The sequence below is a fragment of the Entelurus aequoreus genome, linkage group LG09, assembly GCF_033978785.1.
Source record: "Entelurus aequoreus isolate RoL-2023_Sb linkage group LG09, RoL_Eaeq_v1.1, whole genome shotgun sequence".
Lineage (NCBI taxonomy): Eukaryota > Metazoa > Chordata > Actinopteri > Syngnathiformes > Syngnathidae > Entelurus > Entelurus aequoreus.
The window spans coordinates 37,157,740-37,174,530 of NC_084739.1; the positions used below are offsets into that span (position 1 = coordinate 37,157,740).

The window sequence follows — 16,791 nt, forward strand, 5'->3', positions numbered from 1 at the left end:
TGCAACGATTCGTCGATTTAATCAATTATTGAACTTAATTAAATGCTTGCACTGTCAAAGGGAGATAGCACAACAGCACTGCATCAGTGATGCAGCACTTTACCACAAAGCGATTTTCGTATTTAAGAGTAGCAAACAAGCAGAAACAAGGCTAATGCACATTTTTTATGTTTGACTTGAATAACAAATGTTTTATTCAAACACATGTGGAGCACAATGTAGCATCTACAGTTAGTATGTTAATGGTAAGTTAGACTTAGACTTAGACAAACTTTATTGATCCACAAGAGAAATTGTTCCACACAGTAGCTCAGTTACAAAGGTTGGAAAGGATAAGGATGTACAGGATAATGCAAACAAGGGCACAAAAAGAGGGCGAAAACAGTAGGTATAAAGTGCAGTAGTAGAAATGTACCATAGTAGCAGTGGCGTGCGGTGAGGTTAATGTCTGGTGAGGCACTGCATCATCACAGTCAGATTTACAAACATATGAACCCTAAATAGTATCTTATTCACCATGTGATTGGCAGCAGTTAACAGGTTATGTTTAAAAGCTCATACCAGCATTCTTTACACAACTGTAGCACACAAAAAAGCACATTTAATAAAAAAAACATTATAATGGTCTTACCTTTCTTGCTGGACATCCACACAGCCAGCCTTTGCGTGTGTACCATGCCGTTTGAAAAGAACGGGTCTTCTGTCCCGAAGTCAAAAGCAAACCTTTTAGCTCCGGCGTTGGTCTACCTTTAATTATTACCTCCTGCTTCGATTGAAAGTCCAGTTTAGAAAACTGTTTTATTTTACAAATGTAATCCTCCATGTTTTTAATAAAAGTCCAGGCGAGAGGAAATAAACAACTAATTGACTTGCAAACTTTTTTTTTTTTTTTCTTCTGCGGCCGAGGAATGATCTCTGGGATCACTACCGCCCTCTACCACCAGGAGGCCGGATTACTGCGAGCCTCAACCAGTACGTCTTTTGCAGCAGATTTATGAATGCTCAGCACAAGAAATACGTTACACACATACAGTTGTTGACAAAATACACTGTACATTATATACCTCAGCTAACTAAACTATGCCATAGTTTAGTTAGCTGATATAATTAATATAGCAATACAGTCTCACTGCACAGCAGCTCAGCAGTTAGCCGAGTCATTGTGCACAATCCATGTTGAGGCACAAATCAGTGACGTGCCTCAACTGGCTGCTGATCACCGCACCGTCTCTTCTCAGTATTTGAACGGCAAATGTGAAAATAAAAATAAAAATAATCTAAAACTGGTGAAGTTAAATGGAAAATAACTTTAGTATAATCACTGGATACATATAACAATTTAATTATTTTTTTTTTCTTTTTACATTTTTTTTCTTTCCATGATGGCAGGTGAGGCCCCGCCTCCCCTGCCTCTAGTGACTGCACGCCACTGCATAGTAGCAATATAAAATATAACATATATGTAATATTTACATATTATATATACAGTATATAATATATACTGATATATTATATTATATGTTTATATAGTATATACAATATGTATAACAAATCCCAATTACCATGTATAAACAAGTTGTATGTCCAAAAATCCACTACTCCTCCAATTAATATATTTTTAAAATGTATTCAACTGTTCAACATACTGACATTCAGTTCATCATAATTTATCAGATAATGTTTTTGTTTGTTTTTTATTCATAATCTGTTACCTGGTTTTAGGTGACATGGTTTCTTTTTTTTTTGTAGTGACTTAATTATTTATGTATAAGTAACAAATTATGTTCACATGGTGAAAGTGCAATTTCCATTTTATGTGCATTTATAAGAATAAAGGTAATAAGAAAATTATTGTTTATTTCAACTATTTTCCCTAAAAGACATGTTGAAGCTGTAACATGTTTTTTTTTATTCAATCACCCGATTCATCGAACAAATTAATCAATAGATTACTCGATTACTAAAATAATGGATATCTGCAGCCAGGCCTGGCTCTAGGTCATTTGACGCCCCAGGCAGGGATGGACTTTGCACACACACACACACACAACCGTGCACACACGCACGAGCAAAAACACACGCACACACACACACACACACACACACACACACACACACACACACACACACACACACACACTGGTTATAATTTGGAATGTGGACCAAGTTTTTTATCATCACTTGTGGAGACAAGGGAACAAATATATTAGTTTTAACTAAGGATGGATACCATACAGAATTATAGTACTATTAAAGGCCTACTGAAATGAAATGTTTTTATTCAAACGGGGATAGCAGATCTATTCTATGTGTCATACTTGATCATTTCGCGATATTGCCATATTTTTGCTGAAAGGATTTAGTATAGAACAACGACGATAAAGATCGCAACTTTTGGTATCTGATAAAAGAAGGCTTGCCCCTACCGGAAGTAGCATGACGTAGTCAAATGAACATATACGCAAAGTTCCCTATTGTTTACAATGATGGCCGCATGAAGTGAGAGAGATTCGGACCGAGAAAGCGACGATTTCCCCATTAATTTGAGCGAGGATGAAAGATTTGTGGATGAGTAAAGTGCAAGTGAAGGACTAGTGGGGAGTGGAAGCGATTCAGATAGGGAAGATGCTGTGAGAGCCGGGGGTGACCTGATATTCAGCTGGGAATGACTAAAACAGTAAATAAACACAAGACATATATATACTCTATTAGCCACAACACAACCAGGCTTATATTTAATATGCCACAAATTAATCCCACATAAAAACACCTAGGTGTTTGTTATGCTAGCTCCTAGCTACTAGCTCGAGCTAGTTATAGCTCGAGCGGGTAATATGGACGGGATCCCGTATATATAACCCACCAATACAATTCAAACACCTGCACAACACACACACTCACTCAGCCCAAAGAACCGTTCACCTAACCCAGGGGTCGGCAACCTTTACCACTCAAAGAGCCATTTTGGCAAGTTTCACAAATTAAAGAAAATAATGGGAGCCACAAAAAAAATGTTTAATTTAAAATGAAAAACACCGCATATAAAGATAATTGCTTTGTGCTATGTTAACCAGGGGTCTCTGACACACGCACCGGCACGCACTTTAATATGGAAATTTGATGTTAGTGCAGCCCGCGAGATTTGGATGAATGGCGCTTGATAGCGTCATACTTGCCAACCCTCTCATTATTTCCGGGAGACTCCTGAATATCAGGGAGTGATGGCACTGCTTTTGGCACCCTCTACAGACTGCCCAAACAGTGTACCTGCTCGACCACATGTAGAATGCAGCTTCAGCTTGCTCACATAAGTGACAGCAAGGCGTACTAAGTCAGCAGCCACACAGCTTACACTGACGGTAGCCGTACCGTATAAAACAACTTTAACACTGTTACGTTACAAATATGCGCCACACTTTGAACCCACACCAAAAAAGAATGACAAACACATTTCACATGTTCTCCAGAACATCCGCACTGTAACACAACATAAACACAACACAACAAATACCCAGAATCCCATGCAGCACTAAATCTTCCGCTCAACCGACGCACGGAGGGGGGGGGGGGGTTGGTTGATGTGTGGGGGGGTTTGGTGGTAGCGGGGGGTGTATAATCTAGACCGGAAGAGTTAGGGCTGCATGGGATTCTGGGTATTGGTTGTGTTGTGTTTATGTTGTGTTACAGTGGGATGTTCTCCAGAAATGTGTTTTTCATTCTTTTTTGGTGTGGGTTCACAGTGTGGCGCATATTTGTAACGTAACAGTGTTAAAGTTGTTCTATACGGCTACCGTCAGTGTAAGCTGTGTGGCTGATGACTAAGTATGCTTTGCTGTCTCCTACGTGTGCAAGTAAAAGCTACATACAACATGTGGCCGGGCTGGCACGCTGTTTGTAAATGCTATAGAGGACAATTACTGCAGTGCAATTAGGGCACACCCTTAATTTAGTAATTAGAGTGAAAATAGGATTATATTTGCCCTGGGAGTTATCTAGGAGAGGCACTGAGATCCATAAGTCTCCTGGGAAAATCGGGGGGGGGGGGGGGGGGGGGGGTCAGGCAAGTATGCAGCTGAGCCGCATCAGAGTGGTCAAAGAGCCGCATGCGGCTCCGGAGCCGCGGGTTGCCGACCCCTGACCTAACCCAAGGTTCATAAAGCTTATATATTTAACCAAAGTTACGTACATGACACGCACGTACGGGCAAGCAATCAAATGTTTGGAAGCGCGCGGGTGGGACCTGATATTCAGCTGGGAATGACTACAACAGTAAATAAACACAAGACATATATATATACTCTATTAGCCACAACACAACCAGGCTTATATTTAATATGCCACAAATTAATCCCGCATAACAAACACCTACGTGTTTGTTATGCTAGCTCCTAGCTCCTAGGTACTAGCTCGAGCTAGTTATAGCAAGCGATCAAATGTTTGGAAGCGTACTCACGGTATCGCGTCTGCGTCTGTTAACGAAGTCAAAGTCCTCCTGGTAAGAGTCTCTGTTGTCCGAGTTCTTCGATCTTGACTGCATCTTTCGGGAATGTAAACAATGAAACACCGACTGTGTTGTGTTGCGGACTTCCCTCGCAAAATACTCCGCTTCGCACCGACTTTCTTCTTTGCTTGCTCAGCTTCTTTCTCCATAATGCAATGAACAAATTGCAACAGATTCACCAACACAGATGTCCAGAATACTGTGGAATTATGAAATGAAAACAGAGCTATTTCGTATTGGCTTCAATGGGGAAGCCATACCTCTGTTAAACTGGCTACGTCACGCGCATACGTCATCCTCCAAAGGCGTTTTGAACCGGAAGTTCCCCGGGAAATTTAAAATTGCACTTTATAAGTTAACCCGGCCGTATTGGCATGTGTTGCAATGTTAAGATTTCATCATTGATGTATAAACTATCAGACTGCGTGGTCGGTAGTAGTGGGTTTCAGTAGGCCTTTAATGCCGGGATAACACATTTTCAAGAAAACTAATTTAAACTTTCATTTTATTCTTTATTTTAAACAACATTGAACATAAATCACATAAAAAACGGTTCTACTTAACCAGTCTTGCTGATTATCTCTTAATCTACTATTTTAGCTGCAATCTCCTTTTGTAGGCCGTAATGCGGTTGAACACATAGAACTTCAATGCTTGCCATTCCCGGTTTTGGAGAACTTCCGGTTTGGCCCTCAAACATTTTAAACAGTCACTCTTTCCTGGTACAATACCAGAAGGGATGAATCGGTTCATGTGCTTCTCGACGGCCTTCACCTCTTTCTGTGTCCAGGGTCGCCTTTTCTGGGCAGCTTTACCTGCAAGTGACCATACAAAATATGTGTATGAAAATAAAATAAATAAAATAAGATTAAGAAATTAAGTTATAGATTGAGTTGAGTTGAGTTGTTATATTTCATTTCATGACATGAGTAAGATTATTTTGAGAATGAATGAATGGATGGATGAATAAATTCTGTATGTTTATCATGGTTCTTCTTCTTACTTAATGATGGAAATAATTATAGACCATTGGAAGTATGTCTCACTGCACGATGTCGTGATGATGCATCCCTGTCTTTTGAAAGTTGTGTCAGTCTCTTGGGGGGCGGGATGTGTTCATCCTCAGTGGCTGGAAAGGACACCTCTTCTGTGGGTGCAATGTAATAAACATTCAGTGTCATGCTTACCATAGGCCACATTTAATAAACCACAAAAATGAGTATTGACATAACCTACCATTGTCAGGACATGAATAGTGTTATTCCTCTCTGGTGAGATCTTCCTCTTCAGTTTCCAAAACACATTCTGTGGTACACATAACATGTTAAGCTTATAATTGAGTTCAAACCAAACAAACAACAAAGATGACAACTTACCATTTGGACCAATTGTGATTTAATTCAAGTTAATTCCATGGAATTCAGATAATCGACCTTGCTCGAGTGCCATCAAAACTTTGCTGATTTTTGCCAGCTGCAGTGTCTTTTCAGGGAGTCTATAGAACCTGCGATGGATTCTAATATCATGGCCAAGAAAGTTGGCCAGCTGGTCCATCTCTGTGTCTGTCATGTTTAGCACAGTTGAAAGGGTGGCATCATGTTTTCGTAGTTTCGTGGATGTAAGTGACACAGGACACTTTGCATGACATGCTTTTGCATAGTCTCGTATGCAGTCAGAACCACAGAAATGTGTCATCTCTGTGGGTCTTGCAAACAGGTAAGTGTTGTCTTTGAGAACCCAACAAGTTTCCCTGTACTTAACGAGAAGTTCTATTGCACACACCATTTTTGGAGTCAAGAGAATAGGAACAGGACTGCAGAGTTTTTTTTCCACTTCAGAGAGAGCCCAATCAACATCTTCATGAGGATCAGTTGTGTCTCTTGACAAAAAAGCCAACAGGGACATGGCTGCTACCTCTCCTTCTCTTCGTCTGTTAAAGTGGATGATCTGTGTCAAACATACTTTTGTCAGGTCTGACCAGGCCTTTGTGGAATAATTTTCAGATAGCGCACTGCTGCACTCATCATGCATTTGACTGAGAAACTGATGCATTTTTTGAACATCCTCAGTGAAGGGCATAAGTTGTGGTACATTCCACTTTTCTTCGGTTATGTTCCTCAGGGCTGTTGCAGAGATCAACTCGTTCCACTTCTCACGATGGACATCTTGGAACTTAGTGGCATTCCTTACCAAATCTTCGTTGTTGTTTATCAAACCTTGTGCTTTCAAGAGTTTGCTGACTTTAACCAGGGAATTTCCAAGTTTAGTTGCCAGTAATGGAATGCAGAATTTGTTAGTGTCACTATCATAGCCACAAGTACATTCGACAGCTTTGACCATCTCCAAGTAGTTCTTAGGATTCACAAAATCCTCCATTTTTTTCAAGGTAGTTACTCTCGTGGCATTATGAATCAGTCTTCCTAATTCCCGCATTTTCTCTCTGACACATTGTTGATTTTTTGTTGACATACCACTTTTGTTCAACAGGTGCTGCCCAACATCTGTGATAACATGGTCATCTTTTATTATTTCTGTGTTTGGATCAGGAATCATGACACATATTACTCCCCACAGTTGTTTGGATACACTTGAAGGCACAGGCCCAGTATATGTGCACATTTACTGGACACGGTTCTTTCCTTGTTTCCGGGTAACTGATGAAGGTTTGAGGCGACAACTTCGCATGTGTCTCCACAGTACCTTTCTGGTAAACAGTCCTTGGCAATATGCACAGTGCATGAAATCATTTCCTTTAGCTTCTTTAGGTGGTAGTTTGAATGGCACTAGGTCACCCTTTCCCGACTTCATAATAGCAGCATTGTGAGCGTAGTTCCCTTTATTACGAATATTCTCTAGCTGTGTCCTTCTCTCCATGGAACTCAGTGGAAAGCTAAGAGCTGTGGCTACTTCCAATGTGTTTTTGTGTGCACTTTCTCGATGTCGTGCCAGCTTGGCATAAGGCTTACTGCAATACAAGCAATAATGTATTTTGTTGTAAACTCTTTTTCCGTGTTTTTTTTTAATGGGAGCGCAAACAACTACGGTGTCAATTGTTTCCTGACTTGAGCAGTATTCCTCTGTTCCAGTGACATCAGGTGTTATGCTGTTTGTATCCAAGTCCATGTGGTCTACTGTACATCTGTCTTTCATCTAAAATGTGTGAAACAAAATTAATGTGAGGTTTTTAAAATATCCTTAATCTCCAATGTCCATCATAACTATACATATAACTTCTTAAATGTCCTTATAGACAACAAATTAGCATTAAATTAGAGCTACTTTGACTATGAACCAGTCCAAATGCCCCAAAAAAACCACAAAGTGATTCACAAGCTTTTTTTTTTAGCAAGTCTCATGTTCTTAATTAAATGCACACGTTGGAAAAGGGTCGCTTCGCTGCTAATTTTTTGGCTTAACTTGGTCATAAACACATTAAATCTTCTACAAATGATAATCAATAACCTCCATTTATAAGAAAGATGTGCTTACATTTTGGTTTAAACAACTTATTTTCGTGTCTCGTCGGCCGACATGTCCTGCACCTTCCTGCACTGTGCTCACACTTCCTTCGTTTGGTGCATCAGGTATAAATTGTTAAGTAATCAATGAAGGAACAGCGAGTGCAGTACCAGCTGCTGCCCAATTAGGGGGCTGCTGTGCAAATGTCTCACACTCAAACTAACCAGTAAACATGTTTTATGGAGAAAAAAAAAAGCTTAAAAATAACTTAGGCATCTTAAGAATGGATCTGACTATAATTTAAAAAGCTTTCCCTTTAGGGGACCTGTTTTTTTGTCCCCATACCGTCAAAGGTCCCCCAAAGTGACTTTGTAAACAGAGCGACGTCCCCAATAAGTAAGCATTGCCAGAACGCACACACACACACACACACACACTCACAGACACGCACTCACACTCCCCTGCCCAGACAAGTTTATATGCAGCAGAACAGTTATTTATTGTATTTTAAAATGTATGGACGATACATTTGCAACACAACAATCGGAAGAAAAAATATAAGCTACTTTAATAATTGCCCTAAGAAAATAACTAAAACTTTTAAATGTTTTGCAATTTACCATTGCTTTTTTTTAGAAACTACCATGCGAGCTGCATATTTATCTTTTTTTTTTTTCTCTGCCAATGAGTATCCCTGATCCCAAATTTTACTGTATTTTACAGGCACTATAATCATTTAATGAAGTGTAACCATTTTTCAGAGACCATTTTTTAGTTAGCACAGTTGGACCGGATGTGACATACAGTGTTAATGGTGTGAAGGCCAGAAGTGCTGGTGTGTAAAAAAGGGTTTTTAACAGTGGCAGCAGAAAAACAAGACTACTCTTGACAAGGGTTGTTGACAACAACAAAAAAGGGCCTCTGTGGCCTTTCTGCTTCGCTTGCACTGCATCCTACTAGACCAGGGGTCGGCAACCCAAAATGTTGAAATTGGACCAAAAATAAAAAATAAAAATCTGTCTGGGGCCGCAAAAAATTAAAAGCCTTATATAAGCGTTATAATGAAGGCAACACATGATGTAAGTGTCTACATTAGCTATATTAGACTACTATCAAAATGACTTTAAAGGCCTACTGAAATGACATTTTTTTATTTAAACGGGGATAGCAGATCCATTCTATGTGTCATACTTGATCATTTCGCGATATTGCCATATTTTTGCTGGAACGATTTAGTAGAGAACAACGACGATAAAGTTCGCAACTTTTGGTTGCTGATAAACAATAGCCTCGCCTATACCGGATGTAACGTGACGTCACAGGAGGAAGGACTCCTCACATTTTCCCATTGTTTACAATGCAGCGAGAGAGATTCAGGCCGAGAGAGATTCAGACCGAGAAAGCGACGATTACCCCATTAATTTGAGTGAGGATGAAAGATTTGTGGATGAGGAAAGTGAGAGTGAAGGACTAGAGAGGCAGCGCAGGACATATCTTTTTTCGCTCTGACCGTAACTTAGGTACAAGGGTTCATTGGATTCCACACTTTCTCCTTTTTCTATTGTGGATCACGGATTTGTATTTTAAACCACCTCGGATACTATATCCTCTTGAAAATGAGAGTCGAGAACGCGAAATGGACATTCACAGTGACTTTTATCTGCACGACAATACATCGGCGAAGCTCTTTAGCTACTGAGCTAACGTGATAGCATCGGGCTCAAATGCAGATAGAAACAAAAGAAATAAACCCCTGACTGGAAGGATAGAAAGAAGATCAACAATACTATTAAACCATGGACATGTAAATACACGGTTAATAATTTCCAGCTTGGCGAAGCTTAACAATGCTGTTGCTAACGACGCCATTGAAGCTAACTTAGCTACGGGACGGTGGAGGCAACGGGCATTGTAGCTTTCGACGACACCCCGGCCACCATTAGAGTCGGCAAGAAACATATATTTCCCCAAAGTTACGTACGTGACATGCACATAGCGACAGGCACGTACGGGCAAGCGATCAAATGTTTGGAAGCCAAAGCTGTACTCACGGTAGCGCGTCTGCTATCCATCTCAAAGTCCTCCTGGTCGTGTTGCTGTAGTCCGCCGCTAATACACCGATCGCACCTACAGCTTTCTTCTTTGCAGTCTCCATTGTTCATTAAACAAATTGCAAAAGATTCACCAACACAGATGTCCAGAATACTGTGGAATTTTGGGGTGAAAACAGAGCTTTTTTGTATTGGATTCAATGGGTCCGAATACTTCCGTATCAACCGTTGACGTCACGCGCATACGTCATCATATGTAGACGTTTTCAACCGGAAGTGTGGCGGGAAATTTAAAATTGCACTTTATAAGTTAACCCGGCCGTATTGGCATGTGTTGCAATGTTAAGATTTCCATCCATCCATTTTCTACCGCTTATTCCCTTCGGGGTCGCGGGATGTTAAGATTTCATCATTGATATACAGTGTTGGGTTAGTTACTGAAAACCAGTAATGAGTTATAGTTACTAGTTACTTCATTTCAAAAGTAACTCAGTTACTAACTCAGTTACTTACACCAAAAAGTAATGCGTTACTTTGAAAAGTAACTATTTAGTTACTTCTTTTTTTCTTTTCTTTTTTAAAAGCTCCCATTAATGCCCTTTAGCCTTCATTTCAGTACTGTCATTGCACTGGAGAATAATACAATGTGTTGATCAACTTGACATGCATTTGCATCACTGAACTCTGCTAAGCAATGTGGTCTACATACAACACACAAACAATGTGGTCTACATACAACACACAAACAATGTGGTCTACATACAACACACAAACAATGTGGTCTACATACAACACACAAACAATGTGGTCTACATACAACACACAAAGACAAAGATATGTTTCAAAGGCCAATTTGTTTCTGGCCAGAACAAATTGACAAAACTATTTTAAATAGCTGCAACATAATGGCACTTTAACTTGAACTTGAAGTAGATAGGACCTTTGATCCAAGACACAACTTACATTTAACTAAAATGTTATTTTCTTTGTGCTCGACAAAAAAAAAGTATTGAGAATTTGTCCTTGTTAAAAAAATCGACTCTTGGCTTCGCCTTGATGTCTTGTTAGTTGTTATGATAGTAGCGTTTATGTGTGTGCGGCCCTTTAAGATATGACAGCATGTGGGTGAGGGACGTCAGTGAGTGAGTGGGCGAGAGAAATGAGGGACCGGCGACAGTGAGTGCGTGCAGGTGCTCTCTCTAGCTTGCTGGATGGCGGCGTCCAATAAAGTCACAAAGTTGCAACAAACCGCCGGCCTCGTCATTCACCCTCAGCTGTAAAGACCACTTCCGGGTAAAGTGAAGGTTGTTAGCCCCGAAGGAACGTCTCCCCTGCGCTCCTCAACTACGGTATGGGAGTCCCCCCCGCCCCCACCCACACAAAGCACGTACGCCTCTTATTTTCCACCGCAGCGCTGCCACAAAACACACTCAGATCTTCAGTTTCTAGCCGATACTACATAAAAAATAACGTAAAATAACGCAGTAACGCATCATGTAGTAACGGTAACTGAGTTACTGAATATAAAAAATAACGCGTTAGATTACTAGTTACCGCCGAAACTAACGGCGTTACAGTAACGCGTTACTTTGTAACGCGTTAGTCCCAACACTGTTGATATATAAACTATCAGACTGCGTGGTCGGTAGTAGTGGGTTTCAGTAGGCCTTTAAAAGTCTTATATAAGTGTTATAATGAATGCAACACATGATGTAAGTGTCTATATTAGCCTATTATCAATGGCTGACGCAAATCTTCGGTGACAGAAATGTTGTATTTTAATTTGTAGCGTACACATTTTTGCAACATTGGAAATCATTAGTAAAATGGAGGCTTCTCACAGGATGAGAAAACTTCTGGAAATTACTGGCTCAGAATGGCCAAAGGTATAGATGTGTGTGTCCAAATTTAAGGAAACGGCAGGATGTCTTCTTTTAATGGATTTATTACAATCTTTGCAAGCTGGGTAACGTTTGCTGTGGTCTGGAACAATTTGGCACACAAACAACTGTCAGAAATGCAGCCAATATTACATACAGATAATGTGTCATGAGACATGCAAATATCAATTAAATACACAGAGGACATAAGTCAAGGAAATTAAATGAGCTCAAATATACCTACAAACGAGGCATAATGATGCAATATTAACATACAGAAATGCTCTCATCAGTGAAGCATGTATAAAATAAACAGTGGGATTTCTAACAATTAGGAAGGTTTGTGTCATGTTTGTTCTCCTACAGAAAATATATTAAAACAAAACACACACATCTCTGAAAGAGGTCCAGGGAGCCACTAGGGCAGCGCTAAAGCGCCACATGCGGCTCTAGAGCCGCGGGTTGTTGGCCCCTGTTCTAGACCCTTGTTTATAATACTTTATTATTTAGAGGGCTTTAATACTTATTTGTGACAAAAAGCATCTTCCTCTACTACAACTCTGCTAGAGCCACGGGTTGTTGGCCCCCGTACTAGACCCTTGTTTATAATACTTTATTATTTGGAGGGCTTTAATACTTATTTGTGACAAAAAGCATCTTCCTCTACTACAACTCTGCATTCTACAGGTGGCAATGCTGCTCCAGATTGGTGCTCTTGTACAATGTCTTATTCACTGTCAAAGTTTGAAAACTTAGGTAAAAAATAAAAAAATTTAAAAATTTAAAAAAAGTAAAAACTGTTTTCTTCCCGCCTTCTCCTCTTTGTTGCTTTCTTTTTTAAATGAAACATTCAAGCCCGCGTGAATAAGTGTTTTGGAACATCTTCCACCATCAAATCTGCAGATGCACAGGAACATGGAATAAATAGTCCATGGCGTGGAAAGGGAGGGTGAGCTCGAGAAACAATCATGATTGATTGAGCATTTTGGTCTATCTTTAAGCTTACAAATTAGGACAAAAACAAATAAATGTATAAGTGTTTTAAATATAATGCATCTTTATTCATTGTTTTATGAGATGTTTGGGGGACCCAGGTAACTGCCTGTTTGCCTAATGGCAAGTTTGCCCCCGACTACAGTCTTTTAGATATAAATACTCACCTGGATCTAAAGATTTTAAATACAGTATTTAGGTTTTATTGTAATTTAAATATGCGAAGATGGCTTCCGCACTATCGCTACAAGAGCGCACACATGAGAACAATGTTGTGTGGGTATCGTGATCTGAGTGGCGACTAACAGCAAAAATGTATGTATTCATCTTTTTTTTTTTTTTACTAATGCACACGTTAAAAGTGCAATTTCAATGTTGAAAATGTTCATTTATAAAAAAGAATAAAGATTTTAGTAAACAGAAAAATATTTGTTAAAGTCAACTTTTTTCCCTAAAAGACTCATTGAGGTGATAAAGTGGGTTTTATTCGCTAACCGTTATTTTCGGACTATGAGCCGCTACTTTTTCCCTACACTTTACAATACGGTACAGTAATTTATGGATTTTTCTTCGCTAATGGCTATATTGTTTTGTATTAAACAAATAATTTTTAACAACAACTGAAACACTGAGAAGGTCTGTTATTGTTTGTGCTATGGCAACATCTTTTGAACGAGTTCGCTCACTGCAGGTGCTACGGGTTGAAAATGTACTTCCTGCTTCGTGCCTTAAACCAGAAGTTTATCCCGTTTCATCTACTATTCGTCTTTAGCGTTTCTGCTGAAAAAGGATTCTTCGTTCCTCACCGCAAGAAACGTTTGTAAGTCTTACAATATAACTAAAACTATTTATACTTACCAAACCATCAAATGTGTGATGTCCGTAGGCGTGTTTTTGTGCATATTTGTACGTGTTATCATAATGTAATTATGCTAGCATGTGTTAGTATTATTAACTTACAATGGCATTACTTTTGTATTGTTTTAATTTGATGAATTAACAAGCAGTAGAAAATGGATGAATAGACCTAAAACATCACCGTCAGTCAGTTTAGCTGATTGGAGAGTGAGCTTCTGCAGTTAGTGGGTCCATGACAATGATTTCTGTTTTGTTTGATCAACCGTTTTACTGCCATGTCACAGGCACCGTTTGGAAACAATTAATGTAATGTAAATAAACATTTACAAAATACTTTGTACCAGTATATTAGGTGGCTAATATGTGTAGAGTAATTTTTTTCTACAAAATGTTGGTGGGTGCGGCTTAAATATCTGTGCGCTTTATAGCCCAGAAAGTGTGGTACTTAATTATTTGATAGATTACTCGTTGACTAAACAAATCGATAGCTGTTCTAGGGATGTGAATCTTACAACAACTCATGATTTATTTTATTCCGATTCTTAAGGTGACCAATCGATTCAGAATCGATTTTTGATTCGACACAATTCTCGATTCAAATGGTTTCTCCTAATATATTATTTGGTATACACATTCTAATAAATCCTATCAAAACAAGTTACAGGTTACAAAAGCTCCTCTAGGCTCATGATGTACACGCACAGCAAGTTAGCCTGAAAATGGCCTAAAAAACATCTTCTTAAAAATGTATACTTAGAAGATTAAAAAAAATAAAAACATTTTTTTTTATGTATTTTTGAAAATTATGAATTGATTTAGAATTTGAATAATCGCAATTCGTATGTGATTTTTTTTATTTTTTTAGCACCCCTCGCTGTAGTCCTACCTAAGACATGGATGACAAATTCGTAAACTATTAAGCTGATAATAATAATAAAATAAGCCTTAAAACATCAAAACTTTAGTCGCAACTTTGTCGGAAAGCTGCTGCGAAATCAGAAATTTTAGGCTGCAATGATCACGAAAAAAATCCTGGAGCAACTAAAGAATGTATAACACTAACATGAGTAAAACAATATTAGAACTATTCACGGTGGTTACGATAGTTTTAAAACACAATCTTTTCACAAATGACAAAAACAGAGAGATGGGCCATTTTAATGCGCAGATAGTGTTGCAGCCATAACATTTTGCAAAGAGCACTATGAGTCCACTCTGCACACTCCTACAAGTGTTTCCACTTACTCTGACTGATTAGACCTCTGCTCAGACTGAAGATGGGACACCAGGCATTACGTGAGGTCACAGGACATGCTCCAATAAGAATGATGAATGCATGATGAGGCTAACACTGGCAGGTGCTGCAAAGGTGAGCAATGAGGAAGCAGCACACACTCATTCAAAATAAGTGAACTCTCAATGGATGAGCAGACATTTTACTCGTGAATGATTATTGCTATGTAAACACAACATTCCAAAATGAGGGTAAAAGAATTTCAATTTATGTCACAGGTTCCTAAAGAAAAAAAAAGTATGTGCTTGATCATTGCAGGTCTAAAAGGGACATCACGCTCCTAAAGTAAGTATGTGCCAAACTTTCAGCTGACATTTACAGTCTGTGCATTTAACGCAGTACATACAGTACATACTTACTGTATGTGTAGGAAAGAACATACGTAAAGCAACTCTATCATCAACGGACAAAGAACGAGACAGCGGGGCAATAAAAAAAATGTTGAGTGTTTGTTTACCACTTTTAATCTGATTTCTAAAATTAGATATGTATTTCTGGTTGTATGAATTATCCAAGGCTTCAAAATAACTAAATGTTTTTTTTGTACATTAGAATACACAAAAATAGCAAAAAAACAAACCGGAACTAAAATCAACACATTTGTTTTTTCTTTACCAGGCACATTCTTTTCTTACATGATACTAAACCAAAACTATACTTAAATCTAACATATACGTCTTAAACAAGCTAACTAATCACCCAACAAAACAAGGAGAACTAAGTTGCTAAACACAAGATTATTTTGAGTAAAATGTTAATTTGTACCAGTCCTTATGTGTATCAGTTAAAGATGCGTCAATCGATCAGCCACCGAGAGTCTAGAGAGAAGATGACACAACAGAAACTGTTGTAGCGATCCATAAATTCTTGGTGTCAATACTATAATATACATATATATACCAATCAATCAAAGTTTATTTATATAGCCCTAAATCACATGTGTCTCAAAGGGCTGCACAAGCCACAATGACATCCTCGGTTTCAGATCCCACATCAGAACAGGAAAAAACTCAACCCAATAATCAGGTGACCGGTGCAAAGGACGTATATATATATATATATATATATATATATATATATATATATATATATAGATATATATATATATAGATATAGATATATATATATATATATAGATATATATATATATATACATATATATATATATATATATATATATATATATATATATATATATATATATCTATATACATATATATATATATATATATATATATATATGTATGTATGTATGTATGTATGTATGTATATATGTATACACACACGTATACATATTTATAATACATATTTATATATATTATATATGTATACTCATATATATCCTGGACTCTGTACTCCTCGCAGGAGAAGAGGCTAAGTGCCTTTCACATGCGCTGCCTCCGTCGCATACTCGGGATCATATGGAGCGATCGTGTGACAAACAACGAGGTGCTGATGCAAGCCAAGATTCCCAGCATGGTCACTCTCCTCCGTCAGCGTCGCCTTCGATGGCTGGGCCATGTGCGTCGAATGGACGATGGCCGGATCCCCAAAGACATCCTCTACGCAGAGCTTGCCTCTGGCAAGAGGACAACGGGACGGCCACATCTCCGCTTCAAGGATGTCTGCAAGCGTGACCTGAAAGCGCTCGACATGGACCTGAACACCTGGGAAGAGCTTGCTCAGGACAGATCCAGCTGGAGACACACCGTGAACCCTGGACTGAACACTGGCGAAGCAAAACTGCGCCAGCTT

The 16,791-nt window shown here is 38.8% G+C and overlaps 1 long non-coding RNA gene across 2 annotated transcripts; it reads right to left on the reverse strand.

The window, feature by feature from the left end:
* Positions 1-4,943: 4,943 nt before the first annotated feature.
* LOC133656846 (uncharacterized) lies at positions 4,944-6,321 on the reverse strand. Of its 2 annotated transcripts, none has more exons than XR_009827172.1 (3): positions 5,738-6,321; positions 5,548-5,648; positions 4,944-5,316 (listed from the first exon to the last, which is right to left on the reverse strand). It is a non-coding gene; the product is annotated as an uncharacterized LOC133656846 (long non-coding RNA). The 2 variants fall into 2 exon arrangements; XR_009827171.1 differs by having other exon boundaries at positions 5,505-5,648.
* Positions 6,322-16,791: the final 10,470 nt, after the last annotated feature.